This window comes from Miniopterus natalensis, chromosome 6 (assembly GCF_054644295.1).
Source record: "Miniopterus natalensis isolate mMinNat1 chromosome 6, mMinNat1.hap1, whole genome shotgun sequence".
NCBI classification, from domain to species: domain Eukaryota; kingdom Metazoa; phylum Chordata; class Mammalia; order Chiroptera; family Miniopteridae; genus Miniopterus; species Miniopterus natalensis.
Window position 1 is genome coordinate 15,141,896 of NC_142086.1, and position 13,145 is coordinate 15,155,040.

At 37.1% G+C, this 13,145-nt stretch overlaps 1 protein-coding gene and 1 pseudogene across 1 annotated transcript in view; one reads left to right on the top strand and one right to left on the bottom strand.

The window, feature by feature from the left end:
• ROBO1 (roundabout guidance receptor 1) overlaps nt 1–13,145 on the bottom strand; it is a 370,388-nt gene that overhangs the window by 138,179 nt on the left and 219,064 nt on the right. The gene's annotated exons all lie outside the window — the stretch shown is intronic.
• LOC107528607 (MICOS complex subunit MIC27 pseudogene) lies at nt 3,196–3,989 on the top strand (annotated as a pseudogene).

The window sequence follows — 13,145 nt, forward strand, 5'->3', positions numbered from 1 at the left end:
GAAGCCACTTCAGTGGCTTTCGAGCACAGCTGTCTCAAGACGGAATTATCATATTTCAATATTCATTATAGCTGTTCTCTGAATGAAGTGGAGAGAGACGTAAGAATGGACGTGAGGGTCTAATTAGAAGGCCGGTGCAGTAATTGGGGGAAATGATCAGGCTTTCAGACTATTGTGCTGACCTGGGTTGGGTGCAAACGGGGGACAGAGTGGACGTGTGTACTGGAGGTGGAAGTCCAAACGACCTCTCGAAGGGTTGAACTGACAGAGAGAAAGATGTCAGTAATGATACCCAGGTTTTGTTTTTGCTTTTGAGTAGCTGAACGTGGTATTTTTGAGGTATAGGAGGGTAGACAGACAACAGACAAATAAGTCACCCCAAGAGAAAGAATAGGAAAAAGTACATACGGCACAATTTTAGAGTATCGGGATAACATGAAACCCATTTCATTGGTCAAAAAACATGATTTCCAATTCTGCTCCTTAGTATTTAACCTGCTTAGAACTTACACTGCCGTATTCCAAATCTCAATTCCAATTAGTTATGGCTAACTAATAATCCTTGATCAATTAATCTATATTATATTTTTAGGATGACAAATTTTATTTAGTTTGATGCGTATCATATCATTTTAACAGACTGAAAAATTGAAATGAAACTAATATATTTTGATTATATATACACACAAACATGACTAGGTGTTTATGTTTACGTGTGATATATATGATATCTATATATATGACAACTAATAAGTTAATAGCAAGTTATAGTAAAAACTCACTCAGTCATTGCATTTGGATTATAAAAACAACTCAAAACATTTTAGGGCATAATCTACTGTTTCAGTATAAGAGAAGCAATGGCATGTTAAATGTTATTACATAATTAGAATAATCAGAGGGTTCACATCGTCACAAGTTTACAAATTCTCTAAAGCATAATCGATTCCCTAGAAAAATGCTGGATCAGCAAACTCATAAGAATTTATCTGTGAGTCCCTCATTTATTCACTCAGTAAAAGCACTAGGTATTGTGTTAGGAGGTGGTAACTAATAAGATAAACAGGACACTGATCTCTGCTTTTAAACACTTATTTCAGGGTTTCTTTTGTCTTTTCTTTCCTCTTTTGTCACAGAGTGTTTTGTAATCAATTGAAATTTTAGACAAAAGTTTAATATGCAAAACAGATAAAAGGAATACTGTTTCACTTCCCCATCTGGGACTGTCTTGCAAAAAAATTAACTGACAAAAGAGAGGTTAAATAAATTTCTCTAGCACCTACAGCTATACTGCACACAACTAGTAAGTGATAAAACTAGAGTTTTAACCAGAATTCAGCTGGATACCAAAGCCTGCACCTTTAGTTCTGAACTCTACTGGCCTCTAGGAGATAGTCAGACCTGAGCGTCTCCTTGGCGGTGTATAAAACAGCTTCACTTTGGTGCCATTTTAAAATACATTCGGCTTTCATCATCACATTGAACTGACATGTGGAGGAGTTCTTGATTCCTTGCATTTAAAACAGGCTTATTACTATAGCTCAGCGATTTTCAACCTGTGCACCACAATAATTTTTAAAATCATACAATACCTGACTATTTAGTCAGGGGCACTGATCTCTTTTCCCTAAGGTTGTAAAAAAAAAAAAAATTTAAAAAAAATGACAACAGCCAACACAGTAGCCGTCCGGTATAAATGAATAAAAATTATACCTATTTTTTGGTCAGATCGGCCAAAAATACTTTTGGTGTGTCGCAGAATTTTAGTAATTGGTTTATGTGTGCCATGAGATGAAAAAGGTTGAAAATCATTCCTATAACTTATAAAATTATAACTCTATATAATCTAAGTACAAACTGCCCCCTCCCACCCCCATGTGCAGTGAGGGCTTGAAGGCAAGAGCTAAAAGGACTCGAGGCTGTACAATCAGTTGCTAGACATAGTGGGACTGGATCTTGCAATAATTGTTTTCACAAAGATATTTTTTTAAGTGACTGAGAAAGACTAGAATGTTCTCTAATTAAAATATTTGCTGGGGGGAAAAAGATGGTTGAAAAACAAGCCCATCGGGTGTTTCTTTACCCTCTCAAGCCCAGGATGCCAGCTGCTGAACAGGAGAACTAAAGGGTAAAAGGGGTTTCACATTCTATGGGCAGTGTAATGGTAACAGTCTCCAGAGAGAAAAACCCTCACAGTGTAAAGTGATCTCATTAAAACTTCCCCAGCAATTGGGAAGAGCCAGAGGAAATGGCCATTGGATTAATAATAACAATAACAAAAACGATTCTCACTAATGTAACTTTGTGCAGCATAATTAAGACTGTCAATTATAACATGCCCCCCAACAGAAAGGAATGTTTAAGAAAGAGGGAAAAACTAAGTCTAAACAGCACAGACACAGACTCATCGGCCAAACAAAGGGTCTTTAATTGCTGACAATCTGCCCCAAATTATTGACTATTCCCCAACACAGCTTTCAGATTTGTTAATTCCTAGTATTTTGCTCCGTCGCAGACTGTCTGGTGCTTCAGAATAATAATTTCAAGTATGTAACAGAGTTTTCAGCCTCAAAGGAACCTGACAAACATGCAGTCGTGCATCTGTGGAGCTGTCTTCTGACAAACTACACACAGCCGTCCGGAGGGGTCACTCAGCCTTCAGCCCTTTGGCAGAAAAAGGTTAAGACCTTCTTCTACTGATAGCAGAAGTCACGCTAACAAGGCCTGACTAAAGGTACTAGGAATTAAATTAATAGAAAAGCAAATCAGTTTATAACTCTTATTAATGACGCGATCTTTACCAATAACACTCTGTTTTATGCAATATAAAATGTATGTCTCCTCAGGAAGTACTAGAAGAAAAAAACCGAACACGATAAAACAATAAAAATAAATGTCTTATCGAAATATAAATCTTGAATTATAAATCATCGCTAAGCGTTATTTGTGTCCCTCTTTTTATGTCAGATAATGGACATGGAACCTGATTAGAACAGAGGCTGACTCTGGGCTGTAAGGGGCACATCTTCCACAGCTCTGCACCTGGGCAGTGTCAATCCCAGGTGAGTTTACTATGTACAAAACAGCTTGACTAGGCAACCAGGAGGCCAGTCCCAGGCCCGTGAGAAAAAGATAAGAAATTCTGGCCAGTAGGAAAACTTGGGCGAAGAAGGTCACACACACGGTGGCCGCAGGATGGGAAAGCTGACAACCATGCCTGTAGGTCTGATGTTGGCATCTGTAAGTGTGCATGCAGCCAAAGAAGAGGGATCCCAAAAGCAGCTAACGAAACAGCTCCCCGTAGATACTTCTCCACCTCTCTAGTCTAAATGTGTTGAAGAGCAGCCTGGGCATTTGCAAATGGACTTTGCCTCCATCCATTACAACTGGTCGTTGCATTGGCTGGTGCACGGGTGTTTATGTCTGTGAAAACGGGATAATGGATACAGCTCAATTTGGAAAAGATGCATACATTTATCTGAAGAATCCACCACGAGATTTTCTTCTGCAAACTGGAGTGATTACAGTTTCAGGATTGGAAGGCTTGGTTTCAGCAAGAAAAGGTTCTACATTTAAGATAACTGGTTATCCACTGGGACTGGCCACTTTAGGAGCAACTGTTTGTTTCCCAGTTCAGTCGGTAAGAACTGCAAAGGTAACAGAGAAAAAGGCCTATGCTACGAGCCAGGACATTTAGGAAGCAGTTAAATCACTGTGGACAAAAAACAAACAGAGAGTCACTTCCTGAGCCTAAAGAAAAAGCTAAGGTTGAGTTTAAACGGACCAAAAGCTCTGCTGAAATAGAAATACCTGCAAAAACAGCTCAAGACCTGAAACACTCAGTGGCTTTGCCAACAGAACTCAGCTCTGAAACAAAGACCAAATGAGAATCCACCTCGGGTGCTGCGGTGTATCCTGACCCCACGCTCTGGGTCACAGGGGTCCCATCCAGAATATACAGGTGTGTATGGTACTGGAACCTGACATAGTCTACGGAGACAATTACGAGATGTGTGAAGTTCTAAATAGTAATGAAAAAAAATCATGCAAAGGGTAATTGTGACACATAGAGCGTAACTTAAGGCAAGTGTATCCTTTACATCTTCTAATGTACAGTTTGACGAATCCCTCAAGTGATTAAAATACAAACAGCGAATACAGTCCAAGCATTAAGAGGCATGTGATGGCTTTTAAGGGTGTTTATAAGCAAAAAACAAGAGTAAGTATGTGAACACTTCTGAGACTGAGATCTGAAAAAATACGTATGTGTATATATCAATACTTACACACACGTACACTTGCTGTAGCTTTTTCTACTTAATGTCAGCTAAATTAGAACGGTCTGTGGAAGGATATGTTCCCTATCTTCTTTTTTCATGTCCCAGAGCTGGAATAAAATACCCGTATTTTATGATGGAAAAAAATAGAAAAGAAATGCAGGCCAAAGTTGCCTCCCAATGGTTCTAGTTCAGAGCAGCTAAAGAATACTTTATAATTCTTTTTTTAAAATCATAATTCTTTTAGATAAATTTAAAACATTTCATGTGCTGTTGGCTAATGTACCTGAGAAGGCCTAATTCATTGGTCCTCACAAGCCCTTTACTTGGTGTCTCCTCCAATAATTTGAAAGACTACACACTTTTCTCTTACCAAAAGTCTGGTCGCAAAATTAAAAATTTCTGGCATATCATAAACACTGAATTCAAAATAAAACGGTTTTGCCTCTTCTAAGTGCATTTGATGAATAAAGGTCACCACTGAGTTGATGCCCACCATGGCCCATTCAAAATATGTGTAAATAAACTCTTTTTTAAAAGTTGTAAACTTTGTAATTCATTTTTCTCTTTGAACCTGTATTTCCAATTCCCACTCAATATTATCCTTATACACTATGATTGTATGCTTAAAACATTTACTGTTGTTGTTTACTGATCAGCCTATCATTGATTTTAGCTTTGAAATAAGGGACCTGAGACTGAAGGTCCTTGTGACTTTGATTAAATTTAGTTTAAGCCCTGGCTGCTGTGTCTCAGGTGGTTGGAGGTTTGTCCAGTACCAAAAGGTGGCAGGTTCAGTTCCCCGTCAGGGCACATTCCCAGGTTGTGGGTTTGATCCCTGGGTGGGGTGAGTACGGGAGGCAACCGATTGATGTTTCTCTCTCCCATGGATGTTTCTCTCTCTCCCTTCTTCTCTCTAAAATAAATCTTGAAAAAGAAACTTAGTTTAAAATCCTAGCTTTAGAAATAATCTCGCCCTTGCTCTCTCTCACTCCTTCCCTCCCCCTCTCCATCCCTCAGGGACCTGGCGTTTCCCCCAGATAATCAGCAACCCTCCAGGCAGCAGAAGACAGCAGCCGGACCCTGACGGGGTCAGGACCTCTGGCAAGCTAAAGACAACACCTTGACCTAAGTTATGTTTCAGCTCCTGAGCCCTAAGGTGGAACCACCCTCTGGTTACTTTCCCTTGAGACCGGGCACAGGGACCCTGGAAGGGACCTCAGAGCTTTTCTAAAGACCTCGCCTCCCCACTGACCAATTACCCTCCAGCACAATCCCGACCCCCAACCCACGGTGCCTTGTGATTTTGCCCTATAGCATCTGTAACCTACACGCAGCGTGGACTTCGGGCTTCTGAGCATTAGCTTCCTGTTCTCAGGATGACACCATTCATAAGAAAATAGCCCATCTTTCTCCACCGCAGTTCTCACGTCTAGTGTTCGGCTCTGCCAGTGCCGGGCGGGTGAACTCTTTCTGTTCTGTAACAAACTGTGGAACTACTCCTATGTTTGAGGTTTCTACATCTCTGCAGTTGCACCATAAATATTCTGGATGTCTAAAGAGTGTATCTTTCCTTTATAAAGTGAAAGAAAGGCAAACAGGAAGGGAGACGGGAAAGGGGAATTCCACAGCAAGGACATTTTCAGGCCGATCAGCTTTAGAAGTGATACATATGATAGTGAGAATCTGAAAAATGCCAAAGAACCATGCCCCCATACACTTTTGAAATGCACCGGTATCTTGGTTTGAAGACCCTCCTAAATAAAGCCCCCACTCCAGGAATCTGGTCATCAACTCTGAAGAATTTAGCAACTCATCTCTACAATCAGGGCCATTGTAAAGGCCCAGCTTGCACAGAACCTCATAAATGAACATGAATTTAATTTCCTTGGATTAAATTTGTTAAATTTCATACATTTAACCTGATTATTCAATGTTTTATATTCTTGATTGTTAAAATTTAAAGAAAAACAATCCAATCCAAATCAAATATAACTATTAACTTTATTGAGTTCAGTAAATTATCTGAGGCCTAACAGATCAAAGTATAAACTTAAATAATCAAAACACAATCAAATAAGCAAAAACTCAGTCTAATGAGTGAAAAGAGCCAAAACCTTTCTCTGGAGATTTTAAGATCTCTGCTTATAATGAGGAACGAATGGTTGTTGAGACCAGGTTTGCTACCCGTTTTTGAAAATATCTTACAACCAGCTTAAAAAACTATAAAATCATTAGCAACTTCAAGAAACTCAAATAAACACAAAGAACCCTCTGAGTTTCTCTACAATGCTGGCAACCCTTGGGTTACTTTTCCTCCTTAACAGATCCCAGTCGGACCTGCAATGTTTCTTGTAAATTCGACAAATGTATAAGGTTTTGTTTTTCCACATGGAGCAGCTGGAACTCCTACTTTTCTGACTGTTTTTTAATCTTTTTTATTTTGTAGGTGCTGAAATTTGTTACTATTTTTATTAAACCAAGTAGTTTAGAACTAGTCAATTAAATTTCTGACCATAAAACTTTTTTTATATTTTAAATATTTTGATAAAACTGTTTTCTAAATATTTGCTAAGTTCTTTGACATACGAAATACAAGTTCCCTCTCAATAGCAATACTTCTTTAACTAAGAGTTGCAACAAAACTAAACACAGAATGACAACTTTAGCTACCAATGTTGAATCATATACACTTTATCAACTATTGAAAGGGCATAGAAAACTGCTTATTCACAGTGTAACACCTACATTGCAACTAACGACAAAAGAAGCACACTTGGTGACATTATAATCTAAAAGCCTCAATAAATTTTGATACCTAAAATCAGTATTATTTAAACTTCCTGTGGAGGAAACTAAATATTTTTCACATTGTAAAATTTAGAATTTTTAAAATATATCTTTATTGATTTCAGAGAGAGGAAAGGAGATGGAGAGATATAGAAACATCAATGATGAGACTCACTGATCGGCTGCAGCCCGCAAACCCGGCATGTGCCCTGATCGGGAATCGAACCCTGATCGTCTGGATCCTAGGTCGACGCTCAACCGCTGAGCGACACCCGGCCGGGCAAAATTTAGAATTTTTAAAGTAAACTTGATGCTAACCTAATTTGGTGCTTCTATCTTTAATCATGTGTATTTGATCTCAAAAACTTTTAATTCCCTTAAAAAGCTACATAACTGAAATTTACATTTATTTTCAAAATGCAAATGTTTACTTTATCAGTAATAATTAAAAAGTAAATGCTGATGTTTACTTTTATCAGCAAGGTTATATTTTTCAGCTAAAGAAACCATAAAACATTTTTTTCTAGGTCTAAATATGTTTTCTTGACTCTTTAAGAGATACCTTTAGGTAGGTAGACAAAGGGCCCATTTTAATTATTTTTAATTGACAATGATCTATGATTTAATAGAAGTGAAGTTCTAGATTTAAAGACACTGTGAAGCAGTCCCATGTTCTTAATGAGCAAAAAGTTGAGGCATATAAAGGATTATTTATTAGCTAAAAAAAAGCATGACAAAACATCAAATAACCCTTTAACCTAAATACTAAAAAGCAGAAAATAATGAAATTAAAAACACAGTGTTGCTCCTACTTTCAATCATATTTCTATTTGCTATTTTATTTGTTTGACCATGTTAAATTTATTGTTTCAAAAGAAGTTTATGTGAACATAATCTGGGATACATATTAGTTAATGTAATAATGTCACTAAACAAATGGTGTGGCAGTGTCTCTTGGTTACATTTCTTACACTAATATTTTTCCTTTGTGTTCTCAAGGTCAGAACTACAGGGAAAAAATGTACTTGAGTTTTCCATAACAATTTTTTCTTTAACTCCTCCCCCAACCTAAGGTAATGACCAATATTTCATATAAAGAAAAATCAGCTGCGTTTAATTTTTCTGATTGAAAGTATAACATTTTAAGAAATACTAACTTTATTGTCATGACTAATCAGGCCATGTATGCTGTTGAAACATTTAAATAATGAAAATAATACTGTTTCTCTTTGCTGAGAAACAAAAGAATCAAAGGAAAGGCATTTCAAAGCATCAGGACCAGGAAAGGAAAAACCACGACCAATAATTAGACAGTGTTCTAGGGTTTGAGGGGACCGTAGACTGTTGAAAAAGGCAATTAAATATGCAAGAAGAAGAAGGAGAAGAAGAGGGAGGGGAAGAGGAGAGGGGGAAGGGGGGAGGAAATAAGCATCGTACCACATGATAAGTGACACAAGAAACATGCATTTTACTCCCCACTACAAACAATTAACAGCTCCTATTACTGTACTTAAATGATTTAAGTAATACTTGAAAAAATATATTACCACATTTCTAACAAGGGTAAGAGCTGGCTATAAGTCAAGATAGTCAATTAAAAGAGTCCAGACAGCATGATATGGTCCTATAAATTCAGTGTTAGTAGCCACATAACAAACCAAAGACACAAGAAAAACCAAATCAGTAGGTGAATTTATAATAGGTTTATTTTTGGTACACTAATGGCTGGAAAATACGCCACCAAAAACATTTGCAGGAAATACGTAAGGCATTCTGCGCTCTGAAGCTGCTCTTAATGTTTTAATCCACGAACACTTCTTCCAATTTAAGGAATTTAAGATACATATTTTATAACCTTCACTATCAAAAATAGATTTATACCTTTATTTTTCAGATCAAACTCAAAGCTGAAATATATTCTGAAGCTGCTGGAACCTTAGCCAAGGCCATCCACGTGCCTGCACCGAGGCGGGACAGTGCGGGCCTGCAAACAGGCCACAGGCTAACACTGCTGTCCCTCTCCCCAACCCCACCGCGCTGGGGTCCCGACTTTATTTACTCACCTTTTGTTTTATTTCAGTAAACAAACATTTGAGTTCCCCGTGGGAGCCCTTGAATGACTGGCTCCCTTCATGACTCAGCCGGTCTTAAACCACACGGACCTTCCTCCGGAGCTCAGCATCACCCCCATCTTCTTCAGCTACTGCTGGACCGCACACCCGCAGCCCCAGCTCCCTTCTCAGCTTAGTCCTCAAGGACCAGATGTCAGGACACCAAGGAATTTAAAGCCTATGTGTGAGCTGTCCAATCAGAAAAAGTTTTACATGGTGGAGGTGTAAGAGGTGAGTATGTGTGAAAGGGTTTAATTTTATTTAAAGGTGCAACTAGAAGCTGACTGTGTTTTGGATGTGGATTTCCCTTCTAGTTTTCTACCCATCTCTTTAGAATTATATATTTTTATAGATTACATGTGACATATAACATTGTATAAACTTAAGGTGTACACAATGTGCCCCTTTATTATATTATATACTGTAAAATGATGCCATTGTAGTGATATTTATCACATTACATAATGATAGTTCACTATTGTTTCTATTTTCGTTATACTGAGCCTTAGTTCACCGTGGCTCATTTACCCCGTGTTGCAAGTTTGCACCCTTAAACAATATCTGTCCTTTACCCCGACGTGACCATCCCCTGGTAAACACCATTTCACTCTCTGCTTTCACAAGTTTGGCTTTTTTAGATTCCACAGTTAAGCATTATCACACAGTACTTGTCTTTCTCTGTAAGATTCGTCTCACTTAGCATATGTGCTGAAGGTTCATCCACGTTGCCACAAATAGATGTGAATTTTCAATAGACAACTGTTTTTCATCTTAAAAACAAAGGAGACTTTTTTTTTAAAAGATTTGCAATTTAATTCAACAGAAAATTTTAGTGATATGTCCTAAAGTTTTATACTTTGGAGGCATGAGAGAAATAAAAGATAGGCAGACTAATCTATATTTTATGATCTTATTTTATATGTTTATTTTTGTTGGATAATAGAATGTTTTAGTTAGAAGAAACTTAAAGAACTTTTTAGTCCAAGGCGCCTTCATTTTACAGATGGGAAAACTGAGTTCAGCAAGGTTAAGTAATTAGTTTAATGCTATAATAATCCGAATCATTCAAGAAAGCCAATTAAATTCCAACTAGATTATCATTATCTACTGACAATTAGAACAGACTCCAAAGAAAGCAAAGAGCTTTAAACTTTTTTAAAAAAATTAAATATAAGATGAAATTGAGTGATTTTCTGAAACAGCTGCAACTGGGGCTTTAATGGAAAGTTTGGCAACCACAAGATTTCTTCAAGGTGGTTCACCAGGGAGAGGTTGTTTATGTCCTAGTTTCCCTCCTAGGTCAGCCCCAGGAACCCAACACTTAGGAAGGAATTATACTAATATAATAAACACTATCACTGTATTAAGCATTAACCATCTGAAGAAATCTATTCTTGTAACAACCTTTTAAATTTGATACTATATGCCTTAATTTACTTTCAGGTTTGAAAACCTTTCAAGGCGTAGGAATTTCATTCTCAGGCTCATGAATTTAGGCTGAAGACGATGTCATCATAATCTCTGCCTGTCACGGAGATATAAGGCCTCTACTGATAAAATAAATGGCTCAGTCTGTCATCGTGACAGCTATAACAAGTAATGGCTCTCTTAAGATTGAATACTTACTTTAGTAGGGAAAGACAAAAAATAATTTGGTGGTTTGGGTGATTTTTCTTAAAAAAGTAAAAGAGTTAATATATCAGGGAAAATATAGTTGCAATTTGATTCAAATCTTCACACCTCATCAATGAATCGACGTATAATTTATATTTTCTTCCAACGTGTATTTTAGACCAGTGTTTCTGTTGTTGATATTTACATAAAACCAAGGTGCTGCATGGGTAAAGGGGGCACTTCCCTACTAAGATCCATATGATAATTTCAGACCTTCCTTCCAGGTCTGTATATGGAGATCATGATGGGATAGTGTTGCCGCTTACACTAAGTCTTGCAGGAAAGGCAAATGACTGATTATATATGGAAGGGACAAAAAACTAATCTTAAAATGTTAGTTGATTTATAAATCAAACTTCACAGAGGGATTAAAATGACTATTTGAAAATAATTTTTAAACTTTAGAAACATTAGCCCACTCAGAGTGGCTCAGTTGGTTGAGTGTTGTCCTGTGCACCAAAAGGTTGCCGGTTCGATCCCTGGTTGAGGCATGGACAGATGGCAACTGATTGATATGTCTCCACATCAATGTTTTTCTCTCTCCCTTCCTCTCTCTATGCATGTCTTCAGGTGTGGATTAAAAAAAAAATTAGAAATATTAAATTAATTATGAAAATAAGTTTGCATTTGATAAAAAGTGCTAAAGTGATAAAAAGTGCTTCTAATTCATATATATAAGCATATATATATATATCTCCATTTCAGTTTTACAAATAGTTACCTTAAACTAAAAATTATTTTTTAAACATAAAAAAACCACTTCATGAAGACAGTTACTTTACTAAAAGAAAGAAAAAAACTGTCTTAAATAGTCCACATAAAGGGAGAGAACAGGTATATTTTTAGATTATTACAGTAGCATTGATTTCTATCAGAGTATCACACTAATAAGGCGGTCATACAAATGTTGTAGAGTGTAAGATATAAGCAAGCCAAGGAGATCCAGTCTCATTTTATCACGTACTTTAATAGAGGGCAAAGCTAGTTAAACAGATGGCACTCAGGATTTCTCAATGAATTCAGCATCTGTGTGTACATGTTGTATAAATGCCAATTAAAATCTGTCCAAGTAAATTTACATCCCTTGCTGATAGAAAGTAAGCCAATCTTGCTGGCTCAGGATCAAGGTTAAACTTAATCAACTGCTGAACTTGCAGCAAGTTGCTCTCGAACTGCACAGAAATTCCCAGTGAAATAATAAAAACAGAACTCCTATTGATTTGTATTTATTTACATTCATAACTCATTTCTAAAGCCTTGGGCGAGAGCTCAAAGGGAAAAAAGTTATTATCTGTGATTTGGCCAACTACACTCTTAACTACATTTCTAACAAATACCTCTTTGATTAAAATGCCTGCCTGGATAAATTTCCCTGACTTCCTCCTGCAACTTCCTAGTTGAGATAATTTTGTTTTAAAATTATCCTTTCAAAATGGACTTGAAGAAAGGAAAAGCACATGTAGCCACTGGTCTATCATTTATACAGGAAAGAGCAGAGCGTGCTTCCCAGTGGCAGGCAGCCATGAAATGATCTGAAATGACTCCTCCTAGAGGAACATAAAAACCGCTTCAGTCCTGCTGTCTTTGGCACAGTCCTTTTCTTCAGCACCCACTCGCTCTGGGTCACATGTACTTATCTGTATATTTTGGGGGCCACTTTAGGCTTGATCTTTTTGAATTTTGAACTTTCAATACCCATGTTACTTATCCACAGTACAGAACTTGCATCGCTGTTACCACAGACACCTCATGGCAAGGGAATGTTACACAGCTATTAACTACAATGCTCCTTTTAAAATAAAGTGATAAAATATTCAAGATACAATGTTAGTTTAAAAAAAGGCACATAAAAATAGGTATGACAGAGTTTCCAAAACTACGTCGCAAAAAACGCTTGATCAAAGTAACCTGAATTATGTATTCACTAAAGAAGTCCCCCCAAAAAACAATAAGACAGTTATGTTCAGAAAACTATTTATTATAGCCACCCTTTGGAGAATTACAATATACATCAGCAAATTAAAAAGTATTGATAAATCTTGTAGTAAAGAATGCCACATAACTTTGTTGCCTAGTATTCTCCAAACACGTTTGGCTATGTAAAAATTTAGTGCATCGATTTGTATAAAGTATTTGAGGGACATCACTGACCTCAGGCTTTGGGAAAGGCCCGTGTAAAACATGTTGCTAATTTTGTAAACACACACACGCTCACACAAAGAGCAGAGGCAAAAAGAGAAAACAAACGTACTAGATCCTGAGTAGAGAAATTATAAATGGTTTTAATCTCTTC